Here is a 20,639-nt window from a genome sequence, read left to right on the forward strand (position 1 = left end):
AGGAACTGAGAAAAGTGAATAGCATTTTTACAGCAGACATGATAGGAAGAGGTGTAGTCATAATAGCTGTGGGGTTGAGTAGGCTTATAAAAGATGTCTGTAGATAGTTTATCTCCAGAAAGAGAGATTGAGAAAGTGCTGGGAGGTGTCAGAAATGGACCAAATGGGTGGAAGTTGGAGGCAAAGTTGATGAAATTGATGAGCTCAGCATGGTTGCATGAAACAGTACCCATGCTGTTATCAATGTAGTGGAGGAAGAGTTGGGGAGCATTACCAGGGAAGGGTTGGACCATGGACTGTTGTAAGTAACCAAAGAAAAGGTAGGCATTCAGTAGTTGGGGCTCATGCAGGTGCCCATGGCTACTCCTTGAGTCAGCAGAAAGTGAGAGGAGCCGAAGGAGAAATTGTTGAGGGTGAGGACCAGTTTTGCAAGATGGAGGAGGGGAGTTGCTTAGTTCTTTTATTGCGAAAGAAATGGAAAGCTTTAAAGCCTTCTTGTTGGGGAGATAGAAGTGATTAAGGATGGGTTATCCATGGTGAAAATGAGGTGGTCAGGGGCAGAGAATAGAAAGTTAGTGAGGAGATTGAGAACATGAGTAGTGTCTTGGACACTTCCCGGGTGTTTTGGGATGGGACTGATCCATAAGGGGATAGAATGGGGTCGAGGTATGAAGACACAAGTTCAGTGGGGCAGAAGCAGGCAGAGGCAATGGGCCCAACCAGACAGTCAGGTGTGTGGATCTTGGTAGGAGGTTCAAGTAAGTAGTGTGGGGTAAGGGATCTATGAGTTTGGTGGCAGTGGATGGGAGTACTGCAGAGCTGATAAGGTCTACAATGCTGTCAGAGACAGTTTTATGATAGTCTACAATAGATAAAAAGAGGAGTTTGAGAGTTGCTGCCTGGTAGAGGCAAGGTAGAGTTCAGTCTGCCACACAACAACAGCACAAACTTTGTCTGCGGATTTGATAGTAAGAATGCGATTGGTGCATAGAGAGTAGAGGACAGTGCATTCAGAAGGATTAAGGTTCGAGGAGGTGTGAGGAGGGCTGAAGTTGAGCTGGTTGGTGTCTTGAGTCTGAGTCATGTACTGAACAAGAGGACCTCATCAGTTTTGATCTACGGTGGTGAAGGAAAGAACTTTGCTTCTCTTTTATGATAAGGTCCAGTCAAGAGTCGACACTACAGAACAAGGTGCCACTGGGGAATAAAAGACGAGCAAAAGAGTTCTACAGTGGGTGAGAGTGGAAAAAATGGCAACACACATATAGCATGTGTTCTACCTCAGCCGTGCATTGCATAAGATCTATAGATCTTATAGATCTTGCACTTATGATATCTACCAGAGCCTGACCTCAGTCCAAACATGGATAAAAGAACTGAACTCCAGAAGTGAAGTGAATTTAAGTACCCTTGACACTAAGGCAGCATTTGATGGAATAATGCCCTGGTTAATCTGGATTTGGTGGGAATCAGGGACAGCACTCCGCCGGGTAGAATCGAACCTTGCACAGTAGAAGGTGCTTGTAGTGGTTAGAGGTCAATCATCTCAGCCACAGGACAGCTCTGCAAGAGTTCCTTTAGGTTGTGTCCTTGGCCTATTTTCAGCTCTTTGTCAATAATTTTCCTCCGATGGTAAGGTCAGAGATAGTGCTGATGATTGTACAATTGCAAGTAGCATTCACAATTCAAGAGTCCACAACCAAATGCAGTGAGACTTGGACAATATCCAGGTCTAGGTTGATGGGTGGAAAGTAACACAAGTACCAGGCAAAGGTGATATCCAACAAGATAAAATCCATTTATCAACCTCTGACATTTAATAGCATTGCTACCGTTGAATCCTGACTGTCATATTCCTGAGGGGTTCCCTGAGCAAAAACTGAACTGGAGAAGACAATACACAATGCAGCTAAAGAAGCAGGTCAGAATCCTGGAGCAAAAACCTCACCTCTCATGTCCTCAAATCTTGTCCACTATCTACAAGGTTGAAGTCAAGAGAGTGATGGAGAGCTCTCGATTTGCCTTGGTGAGTGCAACTTCAGCAACACTCAGGAATTTCGAAGCGCACAAGGCACTGCAGCCAGTTTGACAGGCACCCCAACCATAATTATCCACTGACTCCACTATCAATGCACAGCAGCAACAGTTTGTGGCATCTACTGTCACATGGAGGTGACATGGTAGTGCCAGATTATAAGATTGGGGTTCAATTCCCACCACTGTCTGCAAGGAATATGTATGTTCTCCCCATGACCGTGTGGGTTTCTTCCGGGTGTTCCGGTTTCCTGCCACATTCCAAAGGTATTCAGTTAGAGTTCACGTGCTGTGGACATGCTATGTTGGTGCCAGCAATGTGGTGACACTTGCAGCTGCCCAGCAAAATACTTGTTGATTTTGATGTATGTGTGACACATCAAGCTAATATTTAAGACACACACAAAATGCTGGAAGAACTCAGCAGGTCAGTTAGCATCTATGGAAATGAATAAATAGTTGACATTTCGGGCCAAGACCCTACATCAGGACTCGTTTCAACCTAAAATGTCCATAGATGTTGCCCGACCTGCTGAATTTCTCCGGTATTTTGTGGGTGTTCCTCAGGATTTCCAACATCTGCAGACTCACTGTTGTTTATAATCTTTCATATCTCCCAGGTTCTAGGGAAACACTTGGAGTACGAGGAAAGGGAATATTCAATGCATTAATTGACTATACCCTTTTTAAACATTACACAATGGCTCAGTCAGTCCACATCAACCTTACTAACACTGAGTAATTGTTATAAAATAAACACAAAACTTGCCATCCCAACTCTGTGCCCTGCCACCCTCCTGACCAAGACCTTTCCTCGGAAATCGAAAATAAATCAGTGCAAGAACTCATTCAAACCAGGAACTGCAGTCAATCTGGTGAGAAGCAGCAACACATCTGACAGGATAAAAATAAGATAAGAGGATCTCTGTTGACTGAAATGCCTTAGACTTACAGTAAATCTCAGTCCCTCTATGGCACATTTCATTCCATCTCTCCCTGCAGCATTAAACCTCTCTTGCCGAAAAATCTATTCAGCTCAGCGATTTCTGTCTGCTGTTTGGAGACTGCGAACTCATTGAGTTGCTGACTGATTTCTCTGACAGTAACGCCCAGTACTGCCCAGTGTGTTATCCAAAGCACACGTTTTAACGTGCTCATGCAGAACAGGTGAGTAATCTGAGCGGTCATTAAAATGAGACTAAATAGTCCCTCCTCAGCACTCAAACCTACCTGCTGTTGCAGGATTATGTTCAGGTTATGCTTCTGTGGCAACTGTGGCACAAGCAGGAGAGAAAGCGCATATATATAGATGTAAATAAATGTTAAAAAATTATGTATATATACTGCATCCCTCAGACACGCCCAAAGTGCTTCACATGAGGTGGGATTCTTTAGGACCATGCTCAGCCTTCTTTGCACCAATAATAGTCACCGATATGCTGCAAGTCCCATAGATGGTAAGTTGCGCAAAAGTCTGTTTCAGTGATAACTGAGGGAACCATGATGGCCAGCAATTTGAGAAAAAAAATCTCCTTCCCTTGAACCGTCCTCAACCCCATGTTGTGACTGTTGCTAGGATACAAATTTATATTTAACATTAGCTTGTAAGAACTTGCTTCTTTCACAAACTATTCCAGGAAGTGAAGGCCTTCAATCTATTTGATTTTTGGGGGCATTACTTGTGCCCCATGCCCAAACATTCATGGTCTCAGTAGAAGCCAGTGTTACTTTTAAGTAGTAGAGATCCTTTGTTATCCCTCCACAATTCATAGATCCCGAGGCCAGTTGTAATGGTCTGACTGCTGCCCAAATGTAGACAGCTAATATCACTGGACAGGCACTGCATAGTAAGAGATTTATACTAAGTCATCGAGGACACTGTCAAAAGGCGATTCCTCAAACAGCTGGCATCTATCATTAAGGACCCCAATCTCCTAGAATATGCCCTCTTCTCATTAGTACCATCAGGGAGGAGGTACAGGAGCCTGAAGACACACGCTCAACGTTTCAGGAACAGCTTCTTCCCCTCTACATCAGATTTCTGAATGGACGATGAATCCATGAACAATACCTCACAATTTTTTCCTCTGTTTTTGAACTATTTACTTAATTTAATTGATTATACATTGTATATCCTTCTCATTGTAATCTACAGAACCATAGAACATTACAGCACAGAAACAGGCCTTTTGGCCCTTCTTGGCTGTGCTGAACCATTTCTCTGCCTAGTCCCACTGACCTGCACCTGAACTATATCCCTCCATACACCTCTCATCCACGTACCTGTCCAAGTTTTTCTTAAATGTTAAAAGTGAGCCAGCATTTACCACTTCATCTGGCAACTCATTCCACACTCCCACCGCTTTCCGTGTGAAGAAGCCCCCCCCCCCAATGTTCCCTTTAAACTTTTCCCCATTCACCCTTAACCCATGTCCTCTGGTTTTTTCCTCCCATAGCCTCAGTGGAAAAAGCCTGCTTGCATTCACTCTTTCTATACCCATCATAATTTTATATACTTCTATCAAGTCTTCCCTCATTCTTCTACGCTCCAGGGAATAAAGTCCTAACCTATTCAACCTTTCTCTGTAACTCAGTTTCTCAAGTCCCAGCAACATGCTTGTAAATCTTCTCTGCACTCTTTCAACCTTATTAATATCCTTACTGTAATTCGGTGACCAAAACTGCACACAATATAGTTTTTTTTTTAAATTATGTGTTGCAATGTATTTCTGCCTCAAAACAACAAATTTCATGACATCAGTCAATGACATTAAACCTGATTCTTTTCTGAACCTACATTTGCACACCACCATTCATGTCCTCAGATTATTTCAGAAAGCTTTATAACCTAATAACTATATTGGAATTTAATTGCTTCATACTGAAGAAACATAGCAGACAGTTTATGCAAACAAGTGGCCAATAGTCATGCACTGTTTGTGTTATGATGATTGAGGAATAAGCATTGCCCTGAGCACTGGCACAATGTATCATCCGAATAGCTTTCTGGGGAAGTTTACATCCATCCAAGAGGACAAACAAGGTCTCATTTCAATACATCATCCAGAGATGCCACCAACAGAAGCACGGCATGTCCCAAGGACTGCACAAAGGCATCAGATTCGAATTCTGCCAATTATCTATAAACGAAACTCAAATGGATATGGCCAGGAGGCATGAGCTCAGCTGTACTGGAAAAAATAAATAGTTAAATTGGTGGGTTTCTGCATGCAGAGAGAAAGAAAATACCTTTACCATGCCAAAGCTATAATGCTGGATTAGTGTAAACTGAAATAGCAGAGACTGCAACCTATTTCAAAGATGCATGTCTTTAGATATGAGATGGAGATTTAAAGCTTTCTAATTGAACTGTTAGAACCTATAATCTGGCAATAACAACACAATTTATAGGTTCTGTTGGAAGGAGACCCATGAAAGGTCCAATCCAAACTTTGCTTTTAAATTAAACTTGTTGGCATAATACATTGCAGGCCTACCTTCCAAGAATTGCTAAGGTCACGTGAATCAACTGTACCTGCACAAAATGACAATGCTTACGGATAGAGAGATGATCTTAAATCATCCATATCCTATGTCTTTGCATTGTAATATTTCTTCAAGGTATCAAAGATTTTTGTCTTCTTTGTTTTATCTGGAAGTTTATTCCCTAAGAATGGTGTGAAGAGGAATTTCATAATATCTACCACAATGGTATAGAAACATAGAAAACCTACAGCACAATACAGGCCCTTTGGCCCACAAAGTTGTGCCAAACATGTCTTTCTTCAGTTTGAACCCCACTCTATAATCGTACACATAACAATACTTCTAAGCAGCATCCTAACAAACTCATCACCTTAAATACAACGATAATGCACACACACAGTCACTCTTTCGTAATCAGATGCTGATAAATGAGTATGTATCTAAGAAGCTAATCTAATAATGCCAGAAAACCTTGACTTATGCAGATGAAAATTATGTTTATGCTGGTATTAACCAACTTTTGAGTTCATATAGAGTTAGTACCAGTCAGAAAGAGCATAAGGCATTTTTGATGTGAGATTTTTGTGCAGACGTGCTGTTGCTCTGCCACCCATCTTGCATATATAACACTGAAAGTAGTGCAATACCTACAATCTATTTCTAACAAAAATTTAGCCCACATTAACCTTAATAGCAACGTAGAGCTGTTCACTTGCAGAAGAACCAGTTTCTAATATTGTTGAAGGTTCAGACTCAATATCGGAGAGAGAGGCGGAGAGGGAAGAGATAAAAGAAGTTCGGAGAGAAGCTTTTTTTTAACAGATCGGGGCAAAGAGGCTAGACTGCGCAGGCGCGTAACGTAGCGCACCAAAGGTTTTAAAGAAAGACTGCCATATACAGCTGCCACCATCGTCAGAGTGGACTGAGGCAGAGTGGGACGACTTTGGCGAGAACAGGCAGAGGCGAGGTTGAATGGGGCACAACTGCGCAAGCGCGTGAAAGTCAGCCTCTGAGATCAGTGGGGGCATTTAAAAAGTGAGCAGAGGCTGAGTATGAGCTTCACTCCAGGTGAGGTAAGGCCGGGTAAGCTCGTTTAATTAATCTAATTAGCTTAGGAGTAGGTCATGGAGGCAGCAGTTAGGGCGGTTGAGTGCTCCGTTTGCAGTACGTGGGAAGTCAGGGCGAGCACAGCTGTCCCTGATGACTACACCTGCAAAAGGTGCATCCAGCTGCAGCTCCTGACAAACCGTGTTAGGGAACTAGAGCTGGATGAACTTCGGATGATTTGGGAGGCAGAAATAGACAGGAGTTTCTGGGAGATAGTCACCCCTAAGTGTCAGGAGACAGGTAGTTGGGTGACTGTCAGGAAAGGGAAGGGGAGTAGACAGGACGAAAAGAGCACCCCTGTGGCCGTTCCATCAATAATAAGTATACCGTTTTGGATACTGTTGGTGCGGACGACCTACCAGGGACAAGTTGCAGTGGTTGCGTCTCTGGCACCGACAATGGACCCACCGCTCAGAAGGGAAGGAGGGAAAAGAGGAGAGCAGTAGTGATAGGGGATTCAATAGTTAGGGGGACAGATAGGAGGTTCTGTGGAAGAGATTGAGAATCCTGGGTGGTCTGTTGCCTCCCTGGTGCCAGTGTCTGTGATATCTCGGATCGAGTTCTCAGTATTCTCAGGAGGGAGGGTGAGCAGCTGAATGTCGTGGTCCATGTAGGGACCAATGACGTGGGTAGAAAAAGTGAAGAGGTCCTGAAAGGTGAGTTTAGGGAGCTAGGTGCCAAGTTAAGTGACAGGACCTCTAGGATAGCAATCTCAGGATTGCTACCAGTGCCACGTGCAGGTGGGTTTAGAAATATTAAGATAGTGCAGATCAACATGTGGCTGAAGACATGGTGCAGGAGGGAAGGCTTCAGATTTATAGATAATTGGGCAGTTTTCCAGGGAAGGTGGGACCTGTTCTGGCAGGATGGTTTACATCTGAACTGGAGGGAGACAAATATTCTTGCGGGTAGGTTTGCTAGAGAGGCTCCAGTGGATTTAAAATAGTTACGAGGGGGGAGGGGAACCAGAGTGCAGGAACGGATGTATGGAAGAAGGAAGAAAAAGAAGACAGGAAAGTTCTTTGTACTGTTAGAGATAAACAGAGAGGAAGAGGTGGAGAATTTCTTAAATGCATTTATCTGAATGCTAGGAGCATTGTAAGAAAGGTGGATGAACTTAGAGCATGGATTGATACCTGGAAATATGATGTTGCAGCTATTAGTGAAACATGGTTGCAGGAGGGGTGTGATTGGCAACTAAATATTCCTGGACTTCGTTGCTTCAGGTGTGATAGAATCAGAGGGACAAGAGGGGGAGGTGTTGCGTTGCTTGTCAGAGAAAATATTACAGCGGTGCTCTGGCAGGATAGATTAGAGGGGTCATCTAGGGAGGCTATTTGGGTGGAATTGAGGAATGGGAAAGGTGTAGTAACACTTATAGGGGTGTATTATATACCACTTAATGGGGAGCGAGAATTGGAGGAGCAAATTTGCAAGGAGGTAGCAGATATTTGTAGTAAGCACAGGGTTGTGATTGTGGGAGATTTTAATTTTCCACACATAGACTGGGAAGCCCATACTGTAAAAGGGATGGATGGTTTGGAGTTTGTAAAATGTGTGCAGGATAGTTTTTTTCAGCAATACATAGAGGTACCAACTAGAGAAGTGGCAGTTTTGAATCTCCTGTTAGGAAATGAAATAGGTCAGGTGACAGAGGTATCTGTTGGGGAGCACTTCGGGTCCAGTGATCACAATGCCATTAGTTTCAATATAATTATGGAGAAGGATAGGACTGGACCCAGAGTTGAGATTTTTGATTGGAGAAAGGCTAACTTTGAGGAGATGCGAAAGGATTTGGAAGGAGTGGATTGGGGCAATTTATTTTATGGGAAGGATGAAATAGAGAAATAGAAGTCACTTAATGGTGAAATTTTGAGGGTACAGAATCTTTATGTTCCTGTTAGGTTGAAAGGAAAGGTTAAAAGTTTGAGAGAGCCATGGTTTTCAAGGGATATTGGAAACTTGGTTAGGAAAAAGAGAGATATCTACAATAAATATAGGCAGCATGGAGTAAATGAGGTGCTCGAGGAATATAAAGAATGTAAGAAGAATCATAAGAAAGAAATTAGAAAAACTAAAAGAAGATACGAGGTTGCTTTGGCAAGTAAGGTGAAAATAAATCTGAAGGTTTTCTACAGTTGTATTAATAGCAAAAGGATAGTGAGGGATAAAATTTGTCCCTTAGAGAATCAAAGTGGACAGCTATGTGTGGAGTCGAAAGAGATGGGGGAGATTATGAACAATTTCTTTTCTTCGGTATTCACTAAGGAGAAGGATATTGAATTGTGTAAGGTAAGTGAAACAAGTAGGGAAGTTATGGAAACTATGACAGTTAAAGAGGAGGAAGTACTGGCACTTTTAAGGAATATAAAAGTGAATAAATCTCTGAATCCTGACAGGATATTCCCTAGGACCTTGAGGGAAGTTAGTGTGGAAATAGCAGAGGCTCTGACAGAAATACTTCAAATGCCATTAGAAATGGGGATGGTGCCAGAGGATTGGCATATTGCTCATGTGGCTCCATTGTCCAAAAAGGGTTCTAAGAGTAAACCTAGCATTTATAGGCCTGTCAGTTTGACATCAGTGGTGGGTAAATTAACAGAAAGTATTCCTAGAGGTAGTATATATAATTATCTGGATAGACAGGGTCTGATTAGGAACAGTCAACATGGATTTGCATGTGGAAGGTCATGTTTGACAAATCTTATTGAATTTTTTAAAGCGGTTACTAGGAAAGTTGACGAGGGTAAAGCAATGGATGTTGTTTATATGGATTTCAGTAAAGCCTTTGACAAGGTTCCCCATGGAAGGTTAGTTAGGAAGGTTCAATTGTTAGGTATTAATATTGAAGTAGTAAAATGGATTCAACAGTGGCTGGATGGGAGAGGCCAGAGAGTAGTGGTGGATAACAGTTTGTCAGGTTGGAGGCTGATGACTAGTGGTGTGCCTCAGGGATCTGTACTGGGTCCAATGTTGTTTGTCATATACATTAATGATCTGGATGATGGGGTGGTAAACTGGATTAGTAAGTATGCAGATGATACTAAGGTAGGTGGCGTTGTGGATAATGAAGTAGATTTTCAAAGCCTGCAGAGGGATTTAGGCCAGTTAGAAGAGTGGGCTAAACAATGGCAGATGCAGTTTAATGCTGATAAGTGTAAAGTGCTACATTTTGGTGGGAATAATCCAAATAGGACATAAATGGTAAATGGTAGGGCATCGAAGAATGCAGTAGAACACAATGATCTAGGAGTAATGGTGCATCGTTCCCTGAAGGTGGAATCTCATGTGGATAGGGCGGTGAAGAAAGCTTTTGGTATGTTGGTCTTTATAAATCAGAGCATTGAGTATAGGAGTTGGGATATAATGTTAAAATTGTACAAGGCATTGCTAAGGCTGAATTTGGAGTATTGTGTACAGTTCTGGTCACCGAATTATAGGAAAGATGTCAACAAAATAGAGAGAGTACAGAGAAGATTTACTAGAATGTTACCTGGGTTTCAGCACCTAAGTTACAGGGAAAGGTTGAACAAGTTAGGTCTTTATTCTTTGGAGCGTAGAAGTTTGAGGGGGGACTTGATAGAGGTATTTAAAATAATGAGGGGGATAGATAGAGTTGACGTGGATAGGCTTTTTCCATTGAGAGTAGGGGAGATTCAAACAAGATGACATGAGTTGAGAGTTAGGGGGCAAAACTTTAAGGGTAACACGAGGGGGAATTTCTTTACTCAGAGAGTGGTAGCTGTGTGGAACGAGCTTCCAGTAGAAGTGGTAGAGACAGGTTCGTTCTGTATTGTCATTTAAAGTAAAATCGGATAGGTATGTGGACAGGAAAGGAATGGAGGGTTATGGGCTGAGTGCAGGTCAGTGGGATTAGGTGAGAATAAGCATTCGACAGGGACTAGAAGGGCCGAGATGGCCTGTTTCCATGCTGTAATTGTTATATGGTTCTATAGTTATACTGTTAAAAGCGCAATTATAGTCATGGTGGATCAGACCACTCTGCACAACATTCATGAAGTAGACTGACCGAGCTGAGATCTAAGCCTTTGGTGATGTTCTTTAGCTGCGAAAGACTTTTGACCAAACAGGTGGCATGGAAACCTTTCTTGTCAGAACTTCCCACTGCAGTAATGACTGTGTAGCCTACCCTTCCATGTGGCTGTCCTCATTCACACCCACAACCAACATACAACACACCACCGATATACGTGGGCCCCTGTCAAATTGCTCTCACAGTTAAATTCAGGGTCATTTTCATTTTCAGAGATATTGCCTCAGGATCTCTTTTGACTGTCTCTGTTGAATAATGTCACATGTGATACTCTGTTCTGCATTGCAGAGATCAAAGATCTCAACCACCAAAGTGAGGAACTGAAGCAACCTTCATATCTCTATGACTGCAGCACCCCAGAAAATACAAACCTTCAGACAAGGCACTCAAGTACTTATAGACTTCTCCCTGCCCATGTTTTCCAGGACCCTATGTACTCTGTTTGACTGATTCCTCTCCCTCCCTCTCACTAACGTACGACTTGCTCATTCCTTCCCCACATACCCATTGGTTGCGGGAGCACTGACCATATTGTGGTGTTACCTTTCAAAGACTCATTCCTGAGAGAACAATGAGAAATAATGATGCTAAAATAAGAAATACAACTCCTTACCTCCTCTTTTCCTGAGACAGAGATGAGTTTCAAGGGAGACACATTATTTTTTGAACTGGCAGCAAAAACGCTAGAGACAGTTTTGATAGCTCTTAATCACAACTAAGACTTCAACACTGAAAATATATTGTAACAAATCCTTCGGCCAGGATCTTTTTTTCCCGATCTACAATTGCCAGTGATCAATGATTCATTTCCAGCATTAGCAAGTTTCATTGCTCTTTGTTGACAAGAACCAGGCATATTATTCAATGTAGTCTAGCTAGAGTTTTGCAATGTTTGATCATTACCTCCTCTGACTCCGACTCATCCAGTGTGCTTTTACGTCAGCAACCTATTACTAGTTCTTGCCATTTCTTTGGTGGCACAAGTTGAACCTCAGAATCTCTTGTTAATTCACTTTGATCTTCTCCCTTTTCTGTTACAACACCATTCAAGGACTATGTGCATTGACATATTTTTCCATTTCTAGACGCAGTCATATGAATATCTATTATTTTTCATTATTTTTAGTTTAAGTTCTATCATACAAAATGTAACTTTTTTCAGTGCAATGCAAATTATTTGCACCTAAGCAAGAATCACTCTAACTGATTTTAATAAGGAAACTCAAAAGTTTTCCAGGTCCAATTACAATACAGAAGCTGTATCAAACTTTCTATTACTATTGTTCTTTGATTTTCTGTCACCTAACCTACGCTAACAGATCAAATTGAGTAGAACCATGATAATGCATTAGCTTAACAAGAAACGAAGAATTTACTCTTTAAAGGGTTAGATTTTAAGTGCACTGCATTACATTCTTAAGTCATTGCAGCTGCCCCAATACGAGTGAATCATTTCAACAATTAATTTCTATAGCTCTATAAAACACATTTGTGAATGTGCATCAGAAGTGCTATGGATCTGCGACTGAGCATTGCCGTTTCTGTAGGGAACTATTAACCATGAATTCAAATACCCTTAATGAGGCATATTTCATATTTTACTGTTATACTGTATGAATTCAAATACCCCTAATGATGCATATTTCATATTTTTACTGTTATACTGTATGAATTTCATTTAGGCAGTTCTGTAAGAGCAGTCAATTCTGTTTTCAGCTTGTATGGGTTATTGCTGAAGGTAAGAGATGAGGAGAATTATGTGCCACCCTATTAGGATGGTCAAATTAAGGGGAAGTTTCCCTGGTGAGGGACACTAAGGTTGGGCTTTTGTTTGAGAGGAGATGAAGAGGGAAGATGCAAGAGGGAAGAAGTTGTAGGATTTGACCCAGAGCAGGACCATGATTCGACGAAGCCAGCGGTGAGATTGATTGAGGATCAGCGACTATGGAGAAACTGTGAACTCCAACCTGTGCACATCAGACTGCTTCATTAAAACAGGCCCTTTTCTTTCTATTGTTCTTTTTTTTTTTACTAACCCTTCAGTCAAATTAAGAAACATAAAGATAACCTTTTAATTGTATGTGGTGTGCTCTCTGCTATTTCGTGGCACTAATTTGTAACAAGGTAGCAAATTACACAGCATCCACACAAACAGGGGTTTGGGGCGGGAGTGTGTCTCAATCTCACGAGTTTGTCGGGGCTGGGCATTGTCTTCCCTAGACTTACGCAGCCAAGGAAACCAGGCGTTTCAAATACTTCCCAATGCAGGTGCAGTATTATAATAACATTGTCAAGGTGTCAATATTCAATACACTGGTTGTTTGAATCTCCTTTTGAGGTTTCAATTTTATATTGACTCTAATGTCTTCAACATTCTTTGGTTCAGAATCAGAATCAGTTTTATTATCACTGGCACACTGTATATCAAGGAATTTGTTTACTCAGCTCTGTGCTGAACTGAGGCCGAGTCTGTGGCCTGCTCCGGCTGCTCCGGGCTTCGAACCTGTGGACTCACTTTCGTTCTGAATGCTATTTGCTGACTTTTATTGTTTGCACCATTTGTTTCTCTCTCTCTCTCTCTCTCTCTCTCCCTCTTTCTGCACCTTGGGTGTTTGATGCCCTTCCTTTTTCTAATGTTAGAAACACAGAACCATAAAAACATTGAAAGCCTACAGCACAATACAGGCCCTTTGGCCCACAATGCTATGCTTTAGAAGTTACCTAGGGTTACCCACAGCCCTCTATTTTTCTAAGCTCCATGTAACTATCCAGGAGTTTCTTAAAAGACCCTATCGTATCCACCTCCACCACCGCCGCTGGCAGCCCATTCCACGCACTTACCACTCTCTGCAGTAAAAAACTTACCCTAACATCTCCTCTGTATCTACTTCCAAACACCTTAAAACTGTGCCCTCTTGTGCTAGCCATTTCAGCCCAAGAAAAAAAGCCTCTGACTATCCACACGATCAATGCTTCTCATCATCTAATACATCTCTATCAGGTCATCCTCCATTGGTTGCCAGTGACTAGCAATGTTCCGCAGGAGTTGGAACCACTTCTTTTTATGCTGTATATCAATGATTTAGGTAATGGAATAGGTGGCTTTGTTCCCAGGTTTGCAGATGATATGAAGATTGATTGAGGTGCAGCTAGGAAGGCAACATGTAGGCTGCAGAAGGACTTGGACAGATTAGGAAAATGGGCAAGAAAGTGACAACTAAAATACGATATTGGAAAATGCATTGTCATATATTTTGGTGGTAGAAATAAATGTGCAGGCTATTATCTAAATGGGGAGAAAAGCTAAATATCTGAGATGCAAAAGGACTTGAAAGTCCTTGTGCAGAACAGTTAACTTGCAGGTAAAGTCAGTGGTGAGGAAGGCAAATGCAATGTTAGCATTCATTCCAAGAGGTCTGGAAGACAAAAGCAGGGATGTGATGCTGAGGCTTCATAAGGCATTGGTGAGGGCTCATCTTGAGTTTGTAAACAGTTTTGGGCTCTTTGTCTGAGAAAAGTTGTGCTGGCATTGAACAGGGTTCAGAGGAGATTCACAAGGATGATTCTGGGAATGAAAGGGTTATCATACGAGGAAGATTTGATAGCTCTGGGTCTGTACACTGGAATTTCGAAGGATGGGGGGGGGTCTGATTGAACCCTTTTGAATATTGGAAGGCCTAGACATGATAGATGTGGGGGTATCTAGAACAAGAGGGTACAGACTCATGGTAGAGGGGCATCTATTTAAAACAGAGATGCAAAGAAAATTCTTTAGCCTGAGGGTGGTGAACTTGTGGAATTTATTCCCACAGGTACCTGTGGGGGCCAGATTGTTGGGTGCATTTAAGGCCGAGCTTAATAGGTTGTTGATTGGACATGACATCAAAGGTTGTGGGGAGAAGGTGGAGGAACAGGGCTGGAGCACAGGAGAAATCGGCTACTGCATTCACAATGGCCGTGGGATTGACTTCAATGGCCTAAAACTACTGTGCAATGCCAATGGCCTTTGGGATCACCTGCTAATGGAACCCATTGCAATAAAATTAGAGGAAAAGAATTTTAACAAAGATAGAGGTTGCACTGGAATTCGATTGTAAACAAGGTGAGGGAGCAGAAACCTGATTGGATGAGAACTAACCAATCAGGAGGGATGGATTACCACCAGACTAGACATTGCCAGGCATCATCCCTGATGAAGATGGCAGAGTTTGTCATTGAAATGTTGGTTATAATAGATAACTATACCCAGCTGGAAGTCTGAGAAGAGTTTATTCCTCTCTTTTAATGTTCCTCATGACAGATTAGCCTGTCAAAACTGATCATCGGGGCTGGTGTGCAGTCTCTCTCAAAGTACTGCTAAATGAGTGGCATAGATGGAATTGTATCCTTGCAGGGTGTGAATGTGTCAGAAAGGAGTTAGCATGAATCCGAAACTGTGGGTGCCATGGTAGTGTAACAGTTTGCACGATGCTATAGCAGAGGGGCGTTCTGGAGTTTGCAGTTCAGTTCTGGCACCATCTGTAAGGAGTTTGAACATCTTCCCTGTGAAATGCACTTGGATTTTCCCCTGGTGCTTCAGTTTCCTCCAACAGTCCAAAGACATTCGGGTAGGTTAATAGGTCAGGGTAAATTGTCCCGTGATTAGATTGTCATGTATTGTGGTGTGGCTCAGGAGCTCGTACTCCGAACTGTATCACTAAATAAATAAATGATGGGGGAAGTCCTAGCCACAATACGTGCTAATGAAGATATTCCGTGGCTCTCTTCAAATGGTTAACTACTTTGCCCTGTTTACCACGTGTTCTCATATTGTGTAAACAGGTCAGACGAAGCAAATAAGCTCAAATGCTTCGGTGTGACCCAGCTTGCATCCAAAGACTCTTCCAAATGATTCATTTCTTTGGTTGCTTTTGGAGCCTGTTGACAAGTGAGTTAACTTATCAGCTCTGGGTTTTTATTATGAGCTGTAACTGCAACTGCTCTGCTCACCCAATGATCCTGCAATGCCTGCATGGCTATATACCTCCTGCTCATAATTACAGGACTGCCCAAAGGTTTACGTTATCACTCCAGAAAGGAAAGAGAAAGCAAAGATGTGGAAACACATGTTCACTTCAACACACATAGAAATGAAAGTGCATGAATGATGTGTGCTGATATTCACAAGATATTGCTTCGCAATGCATGGTAACCATTTGTAGTTAATGCACCATCCAAGCCAGCTCTCCTAAAGTGATAACACGCTACTGTTGGAAGTTATGAATGGGCTTGGCACAAGCTGGCTGACAGAATGGTGAGATGAGTTCAGACAACAATAAGGAAACTGCCATGTCAGAGAGGAACACTGTGAGACAGAATCAGCGTAGAGACCCTCTCCCACCCCTCCCAGCCATGCCATTCTGTCCTGGAGCACAAAAGCCACTAATGAATGAAAAGCAGAAATCTGACTTTCAGTTGCAGCTGGCCAGATGTCACGGCATCTGCTGCTTTGAGGTCCCAGAGATGTCTCTCTCTTTCATACGATGCCCACGCAGATGCCCCTTCAGTTCGTCTTTCCCATGTATGATCCTGTGAGTCTCCTTGCAGTTTTTTCCCCAGTGTATGCCCGGTTCACTGTTGCATCATCATGGCAGTAGATGCATCTGCTGCACGCCCAGCATCTATCATGCAAAGCTCTGTTATTGCGATCTTCCATCATCCCACAACGTTGTTTGGATTGCATTTTGCAGCTGACTGAATGCTACAACTTAGACATGAAGCACATAGAGCCATGTGGTATGTAAATGACTGTCTATGTCTCAGGAAACATTAGGGATTGTTCTGAGGTTATGGATAGCATAATTATGGGTGAGCTAAAATGAGAACCAGTCTTCAAGAAATAAAACATGAACACAATTTAACTTTCAACTGATACTTTGTGCCTAGTGAAACTAATCACGTAGGTGTGAGATATTATGTGTCCCATTGAAACTGCATAGGGAAGGACGATGTAGATGAACGTTCCTGTTATTAGCACATTATTAAAGGAGTCTACCTGCCATTTAATTCACAGTGCTGGACAGGTCTTTATTTTGTCTCATAACTCTGGTTGTTGCATGTTCATGCAGCTATCCCTCAACACTGTAAGAAAAGGGTATATTTTGGGTGTTTGGCTTTTGGGACAGATGCCAGTATTAAATATTCAAATAAGTTCTGTCAGTTGGGATGTGATGCCATTGTAGGTATGTAATTCTGTTAATGTACCTGACTCTATTCCAAATACTAAAGTTAAGTAGGTGATTATAGCAACTGAATCTGTAGTCAATCGTTATTGTTATCTTTGTGTTGGTGAAGTGCAAAGCATTGTATTAGGAGAATGAGAGTCTCCTGGATTCCCCTGGGTTCTCTCTCCTGGAGGATTACCGTGTAAATAAAGACAACTATACTTATTTATTTTGATTTAGGGATACAGCTTGGAACTGGCCCTTCCGGCCTAATGAGTCACACTGCCTAGCAACCCACTTATTTAACCCTAGCCTGGTCACAGATACTGTACAATGACCAATTGATCTACTAACCAGTACGTCCGTACTGAGGGAGGAAACTGGATCCTGCAGAAGAAGCCCACGTAGTCATGGGGAGAACATGCAAACTCCTTACATACAGTGACAGAATTGAACTCTGAACTCCTGTAGTAGCATAGACACACTGTATCTCTAGAAAATGCTTGATCATGGGTAGCATTACAAAAAAAGAGCGAAGGTTACTAAAAAAGCTGGACATTTAGCTAGGCTTAATGTTCCTATCATTATACATGTTTACAAATCAGGGAAGCCACATGATTCTCTTATATATCAGAATAGCAGCAGATATATACAGAATATTGTCTCCTAGCATATAGATACCCAACTCCATTCAACATCAAAAGTTGTATCTCTAGGAGGTCCGTGTGCTCCCACACTACAGATGGCAACGCTTATGTTGAAATATATTTTGCTGCATGAAATATTTACATTAAAGAAGCTCTATTTTCTTGCCAATTTACACTTTACACTCATTAGAGAAACAATTAATAGTAGTGTCAAACTCTGAATATGATCATAAAAGAACAATTTGACTATTGTTTTAACATACATAAAGTAGGAAAGAAACAAACTTTATACAAGTTTCTGTAAAATTACTGTTAGTTTTGGATAACATATTGGATCATTGAAAACTTATAAAGTAAAATCTATAGCTCACACCTGGACATTTGTCTTTACTACATCAATTTCAGGAAGTCACCTTTCTTCAGTCAAAAGCACAGTTAGCTTCTCCCTTCTCACTTTACCTCAAAAGAAAAAGCAATCAATTTTGAAGTTACTTAGTTAATTTCAGTAATGTAATATGTTGTATTTTACAATGTAATTAAAATGAGCAAAATAGAAATACAGACATAACTGATAGATTTATCATAACTATTTTTTTGAAGAAACACTGCTGTACCAAACGCATCAGTGTATAAATTGCATCCAATCTAGATGACTCTTTCCAAAATTACCCAGAGTTGAATGCTATAGTCACAAGCACATGAAAATCTGCAGATGCTAGAAATCAAAAGCAACATATACAAAATCCTGGAGGAACTCAGCAGGCGAGGCAGCATCTATGGAAAAGAGTAAACAGACGACATTTTGGACCAGGACCATTCTTCAGGACTGAGAAGGAAGGGGAGAAGTCAGAGTAAGAAGTGGGGAGGGGAGGACGAAGTTCAAGGTGGTAGGTAACAGGTGAAACAGGGAGACAGAAAGGGAGCTGGGAAGTTGATTCATGAAAGGGATAAAGGGCTGGAGGAAGGGGAATCTGATAGGAGAAGACAGAAGTCCATAGAAGAAAGAGCGAAGGGAGGTAATGAGCAGGTAAGGAGACACAGTGAGAAATAGAAACAGGAATGGGTAGGGTGAAGGAGAGGAGTGGGTGAGCAATTACCTGAAGTTAGAGAAATCAATGTTCATGCCATTAGGTTAGAGGCTACCCAGATGGAATATCAGTTGTTGCTCCTACAGCCTGAATGTGGCCTCAATGTGGTAGTTGAAGAAGCTTTGGACTAACATGCCAAAATGGGAAGTGGAATTGAAATGGGTGGCCACCGGGAGATCCTGCTTTTGTGGCGGACAGAGCAAAGAAGCTCATCAAAGCAGTGTCCAAATTTACATTGAATCTCACCAATACACAGGAGGTCAATATGCAGGGCCCCAAACAGTCCTTCCAGGTGAGGCAACACTTCACCTGCCAGTCTGTTGGGTGTCATTTACTGTATTTGTTACTCTCAGTGTGGTCTCCTGTGTATCGGTGATTCAGGGTCTCGGCCCAAAACGTCAGCTGTTTACTCTTCCCTATAGATGCTGCCTGGCCTGCTGAGTTCCTCCATCATTTTGTGTGTTACTATAGAATGTTTTAATGTTCTTCTTGTGCTTTCTTCCAAATGAACACCTGTAACCATGGAAATCATTTAGACATTATACAACTACAGAGATTTCTGTTCACAATTCAAAGTAATATAAAATGAAGGATCTTATTCGGATCGTAGTCTGATGTTAAGAAGATCTTTGTAATCATATTCTGTTGCTACGATAATTCAGCTGTTTCCCCCCCCAACTTTTGGACTGTACAAATGATAAAAGAGGTGAAATAATTGTTTCACATGTAAGTATTTTAGAGATGTAACAGAGATCTTGAAAGGTGATTACTTTGCATAGTGAAGTGCGTAGTTGCCTCTTGAATAAATGCCGGCATCATTACATGAAAAAATAAAACATGTAGGACTGCATACAAACAAGCAATTCAGTGGCTTCAGTGATATTCTGAAAGCATTAGTTCAAATCTTACCAACACAGCTGGCAAAATTCAAATATTAATTGAGTAAAATAAATTTGCAAGAAAAAATGTATCAGTAATCTTTATCACGAAAATAATGGATTGTTGCGAAAAAGCAGCAAAGTGATTCCTAATGCTCCTCAGGGAAAGAGATCTAATATCAATATCCATCTGGATCAGAGTGTGACTGCATACCCACAACAGTACAGCTGAGTTTTAGCTGTTTCCGCATTAGCTACATATCCTCACCATCTGGGCAATTACCGGGCAGTGGTCTGCACGAAATGACATGAGAGCTGTACAGGGAAAGGAGGCACTGCAGTGAGTCGATGAGCAATTGTCAAAGCCAATTGGCTGAATGCCTCCTCACCAAAGCAACAAGCTCCTGCTGAGGTAATGGTGAGAAAAGCCTTCACTGTCAGAAAGAGTCATAAACAGACACATACATGAAAGTCCTCCTTTGGACTACCGAGCCCATACTGAACGTCATTCGCCCATTTCTGCACTACCCTACCTACGTTCCCAAACTTCACCGAAATTGGGTCACAAGTGCTGTGAGGCAGCAGCTCTAGATTGATGGGGTTGGAGACTTATAGAGTGAAGCATGGAAGTAGTCCCATATCACACCGGAAAGATGCCTTCCTGAGCCAGTCCCATATGCCTTTGCACTAAACCTGCTATCCATGTAGCTGTCTAAAATTTGTTTGAGTGTTGTTGTTGTTACCCACCTCCCCCAACCACCACCACTTCCACTGGCAGCTCACCACTCCCTGTGAGAAACATTAGCCCCTCAGATTCCTCTTAAGTCTTTCCCTTCTCGTATGAAAAATATGCTTTCTAATTTTGGATTCTCCTAACTTGGGAAAAAGACTGTGACCTGCACTTTAACTATGCGCCACATATAAAATCACCCTTCTATGCTCCAGTGAACAGCTTGAACCTATCCACTGTCTCCTTGTAACTCAAATATCCCATTTCTGGCAACATCGTTTCTGTACCCTTTCCAGCTTAACAAAACCCTTCCTAAATCCAGGTGACCAGAACTGCACACAGTACTCCAGAGTTGTCTCGTCAGCATCTTGTACAGCTGTAATATGATGTCCCAGCTCCTGTACTCAATGCC

Source organism: Hypanus sabinus, chromosome 13 (genome assembly GCF_030144855.1).
Source record: "Hypanus sabinus isolate sHypSab1 chromosome 13, sHypSab1.hap1, whole genome shotgun sequence".
Taxonomy (NCBI): Eukaryota; Metazoa; Chordata; class Chondrichthyes; order Myliobatiformes; family Dasyatidae; genus Hypanus; species Hypanus sabinus.